Source organism: Triticum aestivum, chromosome 4B (assembly GCF_018294505.1).
Source record: "Triticum aestivum cultivar Chinese Spring chromosome 4B, IWGSC CS RefSeq v2.1, whole genome shotgun sequence".
Classification (NCBI taxonomy): Eukaryota; Viridiplantae; Streptophyta; class Magnoliopsida; order Poales; family Poaceae; genus Triticum; species Triticum aestivum.
The window spans coordinates 73,005,127-73,014,873 of NC_057804.1; the positions used below are offsets into that span (position 1 = coordinate 73,005,127).

The 9,747-nt window shown below is 39.3% G+C and overlaps 1 long non-coding RNA gene across 11 annotated transcripts; it reads left to right on the forward strand.

Moving 5' to 3' along the window:
- Positions 1–1,440: 1,440 nt before the first annotated feature.
- Positions 1,441–7,725, forward strand: LOC123091097 (uncharacterized). Of its 11 annotated transcripts, none has more exons than XR_006442806.1 (5): positions 1,442–1,874; positions 1,955–3,369; positions 3,462–5,648; positions 6,137–6,177; positions 7,380–7,725. It is a non-coding gene; the product is annotated as an uncharacterized lncRNA (long non-coding RNA). The 11 variants fall into 11 exon arrangements; XR_006442799.1 differs by having other exon boundaries at positions 1,443–1,874; positions 1,955–5,446; positions 5,516–5,648; XR_006442802.1 differs by having other exon boundaries at positions 1,443–1,874; positions 1,955–2,537; positions 3,294–5,648.
- The last annotated feature ends 2,022 nt before the right edge of the window (positions 7,726–9,747 follow it).

The following is a 9,747-nucleotide window of genomic DNA, read 5'->3' on the forward strand; positions in this document are numbered from 1 at the left end:
TTTACGACTAGCCATGTCAGCCCGGGCTCCTTATCATATGGATGCTAGCGACACTGTCATATACGTGTGCCAAAAGGCGCAAACGGTCCCGGGTAAAGGTAAGGCGACACCCGTGGGAATACCGTGCGTTAGGCCGCAAAGTGATATGAAGTGTTACATGCTAGATCTATGTGGCATCGAGTCGGGGTCCTGACAACTGTCCTCTTTATCATCCAACCACATGTTGGTTCGCCAAAATATCATTCTTATGTCTTTCCCATCAAGTCTCCCGCAATTTTTTTCATAATAATCATTTTAATGTTTTGAGGGGGTTCGATAATGAACATTTTCCTGGAACAAAAACATACTGGACATTTTACATCTGCTCCTGTACTTCGCTCCTCCCGTTGCATTATTGCATTATGTACATATGGGCGCAGGTCACTAGTTTAAGTGTCTCTTCACAAATTCTTTCACTAGGATATACACTTTCCACAAGTTTGTTTGAGACTTTCGAGCAAACTTTTAATAATTCTTGATGTACTAAAATACACATATTTAAAGTAAAACAAGCATAGGGTCCCTCAAAAATGGGAGGGCATCATCTTCAGTATCAATGATATTAATATTTATTTTAATCTTATAAAGACATCACTTATCCATTTTACCCGTGCATTGCAAAATACACCACATTCTAGACACTAATATTTTTATAGGTGCAGTTTGGACGCCGTTTTGTACATGATTATGTTGCTAAGAAATACTCCATCCTTTCCTAAATATTTGTCTTTCTAGAGATTTCAAACGGACTATCACATACGGATGTATGTAGACATATTTCAAAGTGTAGAATCACTCATTTTGCTCCGTATGTAGTCACTTGTTGAAATCTCTAGAAAAATAAATATTTAGAAACGGATGGAGTAAAAAAAAGGTCTGTGATGTTTCTTAACAACAAATATATCACTGGTACAATATCATACGGTTCTGTTTTCCGCTTGTAGCCAACATTTACTAATACTCATAGTATCGGAGGTGGTTTCTCCAATACCAACCACTACAAGCGGTTTTTGACGAGGAACTGCTTCTAATCGAGAAATAAGGGATCCAGTGCTTCCCGCGCCTCCTCAGAGTTTAGTGGATTCTGGTCGTCCGATTCGTTTGCTTGATTTGTTTCCCGCCGTCGGATCGATCCATCGGAGAGCCTTCGCCGTCGGATCGAACTTGGGTTCCTGTAGCAATGAATGGTAACTCTTCCCTCGCACTTTCGTTTACTCCACAATTTCCGTCCAGTTCTCGCCGACGCGTGGGGTCTCTCGTTGGTAGGCACTGCGTGTCATTTGCTGTGGCTGGAACGCATTCTCGTGCGGCTCGTCGGTGCTCACGACAGGCAAAAGATCTCGTGCCACCGTCGAGATTTTCATCGCCCACCGAGGGTAATTTTGGGATTTCGCATAGCCTCTTGCCTCGTGGCTTCTGTCGATTCGTGGCTTCGTCCCCAATCGGTGAGGAGGGCGATGATTGGGTGAGAACCCTAGCATCCACTCCCCATCGCTGTTCCTCTCTTGCGGCCTGCCTCACTACTGCTACTCTCACCGCCGAGCTCGCCCGCCGCCGCCGCCGCCGCATCATCTTCTCCTCCTTGGGAACCCTAGAGCGTCTACTCTCCTGGCTGTTCGTATCTTGGCTCGCCACAAAAAATGGGCAAGGGTGGGTAGGACGAGGCCATGGCTAGGGTTTCGGGCTGGGCATCGCCTTCGTCGCCGGCGCGGACCCGGTGGACTCCGGCGGCTCCTCTCCGTCTCCTTTTCCGTCCCCACGCGCGGCTCCGCTTCCCGCTGGCCATGGGGTGCAGCCTTACAGGGGCGCATCGGGCTGGGTATCCTCTGTTTCTGGTGAGTTCATCCCCCTCCTCCTCCTCTCTGATCTGATCTGCTCTAGCTCTTACCCTCTCCTCTTCTTCCTTCTCTATCAGAGTGCATGGGGCGGTTTGAGATGGCTGCTACTCCCTACAAATTGCTCCCTACACTGCTTGATGTTACTATTCCTCCATCCATAGTGAGAGATGTGTTGTTGCTGCTGCTGTAGGTTGACATTGTGTGCTCTTGGTGCTGTAGATTTGATTATCTATAGCTTTTTAGGCTGTTGCTGCTACCTCTGTTGTATGCTTTGTATGTTGCTGTTGTTATTGATTATTTGTTTCTAATAGTCTAATTGGAGCACACACCGATGGCTCTGTTTTCAATTTGCAGATTTGTCCCCATCAAGTAAAACACTCTACATCAGTGTAATTGCAGCAAGATTAGACAATAGTTTGCTCCTTATCAATGCTTCACATATTGCTTGTGTTTAGGGCACTGCATTGTTAGGTTCTTGGGAGTATGGGATTGTCTATTTCTCTCTTATGTACTATCTATTCTCGGTGTTGAACAATGTTTTGGTATATGTTCATCTACTAATTACCAAATTGTTTCCTTTCTCAGTGTTCTCCAGTGATGGAAGGGGTTCTAATGTTTTTCCAGTCAGGATGAAAATAAACTTCCAAAAATATGAACCAGGTGACAATGATTTTCTTGCAGTAAATCTCCCTTATTTGCTACGGTACTTTCGATGGTTCAGCTACTAACTAATTAGATAATATCTATTGTTGATTTCTTATTCTATAAAAGTGCCTTGAGATGCTCTTGAAATAACCACAATCCCATTGTTTGTCATATCATAATATAACAAACTGTCATATATGAAGTTTTTCATGATACAAACATATATTTGTTTGTTTGTAGGGCTCAGATTTTAAATTTCCAGTGGGTTGCTGACTATTTCAGTTTTTTCAGCAATTTGGACGCTCTTGACTGATATTGCTATTAAGCTATGAAGCAAAGATAATTGTTGGTCTCTACAGGATGAGCCACCAACATGAATAAATCCTTGCATGTTCTTTTTACCCTTGAATCAGTTTGCATTTCCCCCTTATTGTTGGTACATTGCTCTGCAACATTTTATTCCTATTATACCATGGCTACTTTAGTTGTAAGAGATGCATGCTTACAAAGTTTAATTATATATGTTCCGTAAATAGGTTGCTTTCTAAAACACGTGCTGCATATACAAGGTTGATCTCCAGGTCTAGCCATGAGTCACTTTGTTGATAGGTGTATGCTTTTACGTATTTTTAAAATGAAAATAGTCATGGCGAAGTGTCTAATCTTAGGTATTTACATACGGTTGAACCATCGATATGAGAACTTTTTTGTATTGCTTTCTTTTAGCTCTGTCCATGGTGCTCTCATGGATGTATTTATACCTTTGCACAGCGGTGACACCTCTCCACGTATACATGTCCAAAAATATATTTTATGGAAAATTGGAGATCCGGTTGAATCTGACCAAGTAATCACTTTTCTCGCAGACTCTGCCTCTATCCCAGTAATTCTTTAACAAGTATTCTTCTTCTTTTCTCAACCTCTTGCATGCAATTTCAGGTCACTCCATCTATCCGTGGAATATACATGTTTGTAGCATATTTTGTGATATTTTGAACTTTTTTTTTCCAAGATTATTATTGTACATTTGTCTGTTTAACTTCCTGGATGGCCTAATTATGAGCTTGCGGATGCTCAAGAAATCTCAAAGATCTGTTTGGTGGTCTACAAACGTGTTTCTGTTTTTACAGTGATAGACAAACTTTTAATCGTGCCGGCCAAGTATAGTTCTAGGATCAATGCTTATAGTTTGTTGTCAACTACTTCCACTGATGGATGATATATTTATATAGATTGTGAGCATTTTGGCAGGCCCATCGCTCAGTAAATATACCATAGACTGGACTGGTGGATTGAGTATAGTTGATCAATACATATTCTGTTAGACATATGTATGTTTTTTAAATCGGCCATGTGACTGCTTGCTACCGGCTTGAATTGACCCACTCCTACATATGAAATTGTAATTTGTTGACACACACTTAAATAAGCAACCACAATCTGTCCTAAAGGTGACAACCCTATCTGTTTAGTGGAGTAACGGTTGATGATATCTCTGTTTTGCTGAAAAGTCGCATGTAAAAATAATGTTCAATAACCAATACCCGACCCCTGTCGATTTATTTCCAGTGGCCATTTCCTAAAATTCCAGGAGGGAGAGGGCGCTCTTCCATCCACGCTGCTACGAAAGTGGAATTAGGCTATCGAAACTTGCTTTATGGAGTAGTATCATCACGAAACCTTGCCTTTTCCTATTCTATTCGATTGCTTACCCTGTTTCTGTGACAAAGGCCTGTAATAGATATGATTAGGCACATATTGAGTGTCCAATATCATAAATATTGAGCATACAATTTCAATTTCAACTTAAACATACAATCTGCTCTTTCTTCTTAATATATAGAGGAGGGTAATCATATATTGTCTGTTTGATATTTGCATGTAGTTATTATTTCATAAAGGCCTAGCTATGTTTGACCTTCTGTTATATCTGGACATCTTGCTTCTAAATTTCATTCCAGAGATATGCTAATATTTCATTTAGATTGGTTGTCTTAGGAAATGATAAAATGCATTCTCTGTTTGTTCTATCTTTCCCTGTTTTTGCCATCTTCAGTATTTGTTGTTTGTTCATAAGTGTAACTTTTTGTCGTCGTTAGAGAGAGAGAGAGTGATGTGATGAGAGATGATGAGAGAGAGAGAGCGATGTGATGAGAGATGATCATGTTTACATTTTACAGCAAAAAATGTTTCTTTGTTGATCGGTTTTGCTCGAGGTAAAAAATTCTACCTCCCTTTTTTGTTTCCAATTAAGTCATCTTTGCAAATTTATGTTGTGCATGTACACACGTTTTTTTTTAAACTGCATGAGAAAAGTTACCAGTAGATAAGTTACAGATCTGCCATGAATCCTATTGTCCTTGCAGACCTACATCAGCAAACTTTCGATTACGTATATTCTTATTGTTTGTTCAGTTGGCATACTGCATTGGTTAGGTTATAGTCCATGTGTGTAAGTCTTGATAGCATGAGCTTATGTTGAGGGCACTTTGATCAGGTGGCACTGCACACCTCAAATCACGGCAAGTTTGTTCTTCACCTATACAGTACTGTCACAGTCACCCGGCCAGAACTTGAAAATTGAACCAGAGAGTAGTACTTTCTTAGGGAGCTAGGTCAATGTTGTATAAAAGGAGATTTATGAGATTTCAGTCTTGAAAAATTTAAAGGTTTATCTATATCTGCTGCAAGGCTTGGATTGCCATATAAGGCCGAATTCAGCATGTAAGAAAGCAGAATAATTCATTGATAGTGTCACGGTTTGATCCAGCTCGATGGCAAGCTCCTCTGCCCTCCCAGAGCCCGGTGATGATTTGTACGGTCAGTCCTCCCCGCACGATGGTGGGCGAAGGAGGTGCACGTCTCCGACGAGTTTGTCGTGCCTCCCTCTGGTTCCGTGATGGCCGACGGCGAGGTGCCCACCGGTGAGCTTTTTTCCTTGGTTGCCTTGTTGTTACTGTTATTCGGTTTGTGATGCTCTGCTGCTCATCTAGGTTGATGGTGGAGCTGCGAACCAAAGTTGGAGCATACCCTTTCGTTGGTGCTGTCATTCTCTCCTCCACGACCGTTGTTGTCACGAGCCCAAGTCGCTTGGTTGGATATCAACGGCGTTGGTGGACCTAATAGGTGTGTCTCTTTCTCTGAAAAGAAAAGCACAACGAGTTATCTATATTTTGTCTGTATGTAGTTCTATACTTTTTCTACTAATTTCCAAGTCCCGATGGCCATAAATAAGACTGTGTTTTTGGGTGATACACCTATAGTAATCAAGGACCAGTACTAACTAAAGATGAATAAAAATACTGTACAGAACAAAATAGGAAAGAGGTGGTCATGAAGATGTCATGATAGATCAGAATCATGATCAGTTATTTAGTTGTTCCTCAAATAGCATCGCATGTAAATGAATCTTAATATATTGAAGTTCTGTTTTTACCAGAGTAGGGTATGCCCTGTTCAAATAATAATGAAAAATGTTGTTATCTCTTAAAGTAATAATAGCCTCGCTTAGTTCTTTTTGTTCTGCTTGAAATTTCAGCAACAAAGAGATTATGTTATATCGTTTTGGTGGGCGGGTGAGCTAATTTGGCAATTTTCCTCTTTGGTTTATGCAGAAATTGGATGCTTCAAAGGATTTGAAGGGAGTTTATTGTAGGTGAGTGTGACAATCTGCAGCCTCACATGCATCATTAGCTTCCCTTATCCTGCAACAGGTATTTTTCATGTTTTGTATCTTGCTAGGTTCAATTATTTCTTGGCTTAGAGCAGCGACGCAAGTAGAGAGAGAGAGAGAGAGAGAGAGAGAGAGGCCGTTTCCTAGACTGCAGCTCCTCCCATCATCTTGGCTTGCAGGTCGCCATTGTGACAGAGCCGGACGGGATCTCGGGCCAGCCTGACACCTAGCTTCCGGTCCAGTGTGTTGCCAAATTAGCCCCCTAGCTATAAAGGTTTCAATACTTCAGCTCATGCATGTCATCATTTTGTTAATGTGTCAAAGTAAAGAGAAAATTGATGCATTGAATTATTAATGAAGTGGTTTGGATGCGAACTGAAATCTTTCACTTTGAAGGCTGGAGATTTTTATGAACTGTGAGTATTCATAGAGATATTCAGTTTATATGAAGCAAAAGAAAGGCACATAGTATCTTTACATTGACAATGTGATTTTTAACCCATTGTGATACTGAAAACCTGATAAAGAATATATTTTATGACTGAATGTTTGATGTGGGCTGGAAGAATTTCAGTTTTGTTTTGTACATGAATCTTCTATGTAGTCATGGTACTGAATGTCCTGACATATACCAGTATGTTCTGTTTATCTCCTACAACTAGTGAAATGGTCTGTATGTAAAGTATTTATGTTTAGTTATATTATGTTGCCGGCGATGCGTGGTTCTGGAACATGAAGATTAACATTGTAGCTTTTGGTATCTTGAATTCTTATGCTTTGTTATTAACTTGATGTGAACCAGTTTTTTCTATTTGGTATTGCCATTGGCTTGCTTTCAGTGTCGTATAACTAAACTCTTTTGGTTGAACTGGACGTGGATTAATTGTCCTGCCTTGCTTTTGGAACAAAGTAAATGTATCTTCTTTTTCATGAGCTTGCAGATCAATTATTCTATAGATACTAATACATTCATTAGTTCCGAACAAGTACTATAATTTCCGATGTACCAAATGATTAACACTACAGTGAAATCTTACACGCTGGACCAATTCGATGTTTCTTCTTTCTCTTAAACTAGAAAAAATCATTGTCCTGTTAAATACGTATGCTAAACCAGGTTTCCTACTAACACATCATATCATTTGATCATTACCTTCTTGACCACATCGTTGGGACATGCACAGGTTCATGTAAAGTGGTGCCTATGAAGATCATCAACAAGGCAGTTGAGTGGAGTCACTTGTTAGTATGAAGTGGCGCCTATGATGCAGAGGCAGGGGCAAACCCCCTTTTTGAAAAGAAAAAAAATGATGTTGATCGACAAGGCAGTTGAGTGAAGCCACTTATTAGTATGCTTAGTAGTTGTGGCTTTGTGGTTGTCTCTCCTTTGCTATGTTCATGCTCTTATTACCCCCTCTCTTATATCCACACTTGTGGTATTCGGGTGGCTATCTTTTGTGGTCTTATGAACACACTGAAACCAATTCTACCTTATAATCTTAAGCTGATACTGAGCCCATGTCTTGCTTATATAATAGTTGAATGTTTCTTCTTCACTTTATTGTTATTATGTATGAATGCATATGCTAAATTTGGGTCACTATTGACTTAGCATTACATGTTTGATCAAAACGTTGGGACCGGCACCCTCGCGCCTTGGCGCGATCCCGATCTAGTACTTCAGAATTCCAGGTAGTTCCAACTACAGAACTGCTTGTAGTACTTTTTCTCAGAAATATGCCCGATAGACAACCATGTGGCGAAGATATTTTCTTATGTATTCATTATTTATTTGTAGTGTCTTTGAAAAAGATCATTCATATGTATCGACTGTTCACAAGTATAGGGCTTGTTTGTTAGACTATATATTTTATGAATATTGTCTTTTCTACTTTTTGCATACACTGTGTACAACATCAAAAGTATATTAATACACGTTTAATATTTTTCAAATACATAATTAACAGTTTCTCTTAAATATATGCTTAGATGTCTAATTTTGTTCCTGTATGTTTTACATTTTTTGTATACATCATTAACTTTTTCTAACTTTTTTGGTACACGTTGTGTACATTTTTTAATACTTTCAATTTATTTTATAAATGTTTTAAATTTCTCAAATATGTGATTAAAGTTCTTAAAATATATATATTTTAACATTTTTCAAATACATCTTAGACATTATTTAAATACAAGTTGAAACATTTTTTTAATGATAAAAACCCTTTTTCTAACATTGTACATAATTTTGAAATGCCACAAACAAATTTAAAACCAGTGAACATTTTTTAACTGAAATGTATATTTCCTTGAAGGTACAGTTTGTTTCTAAAATACACGCATTTAACATTGTATAAACATTGTTTACAATGTCACGTACATTTTTCAAAGTGACAAGCATTTTAATTAAGTACAAAACTTTCAATATTTTGAAATATAAATAAAAGTAAAAAATAAAGCAAATAATGAATGTGAAGAAAAACCAAAAAACATGCATGATGTCAATGTGATGTCAACATGATGTGGCACGTGCTTTTTGGCCCAACCTTGTACCAGCTCCCTGCAGGCGAGCCGTGAGGGCATGTACAATGGAAGCAATAGCAAAGTGATATGCGTCAGCCCAGGCTATTTTCTTCTCTAGCTCGCTACACACTTTCCTCTTTCCCTTCTCTCCCCTTCCTTTACTTACCTTTCTTCAGCGAGGCGACAACCTCCTCTGCAGGAGTCACCTCCTGTCTGCGGACTATAGCTTTATTGCCACGATGGCATTCGAGTCTAGCTGGCCTGCGGAGCAGCACGTCTAGGGCTAACCGTTGGCCATGCCCTGACTAGGATTTGCGATGGCTGACACATAGACACACCTGTTAAGCACTGCTCAAAGAAGCAACAGCTAGGTGAAATGGACCTCGATTCGTTTGCGTGGCAGCTTGTGCAACCATGGGTCTATGCGACCTGACACGACCCCAAATTTCAAATGGCCCTCATATTTGGCCCTAGTATCCTACGTATGTCTTGTGTTGGTCCTGTTTCTTATGTTGGTTACAATCTGATTTTATCTATTCTTATGGATGATTAAGAAGAATTTGTTTTTCTGGAGCCTGGTCAGCACTTCCGGGTTGCCGTACTCGCGCTGATGCGCACGGTCAATTGGGCCGGCCAGTTAGCTCCCTCGACCAGTCTACAAGTTCATTCAGGAAAATGGGTAGTTATTCCTTTAAAGGAAAAGCCACTCCTCGGTTTTTTATGGTGTAAAAAAATCTTTTACTTTTGAAGAAAAAAATACATAGATTTAAAATAATGAAATAAAAAAAAATCATGAATTCAAAAAGTTCACAAATTTGCAAAAAATCTTCATGAATTTGAAAAAGTTTGCAAAAATGGAAAAACTGCATGAATTTGAAAAGTTCACCGAACTTTAAATCTCAAGATTTTTCTAAAAAAAATATCAGGAAATTTGGAAAGAAGTTCACGAAAAATGCTCAGCAATTTGAAAACTGTTCATGGATATGAAAAAGGTGCATGCATTTGAAAAATGTTCACAGATTTGTAAAA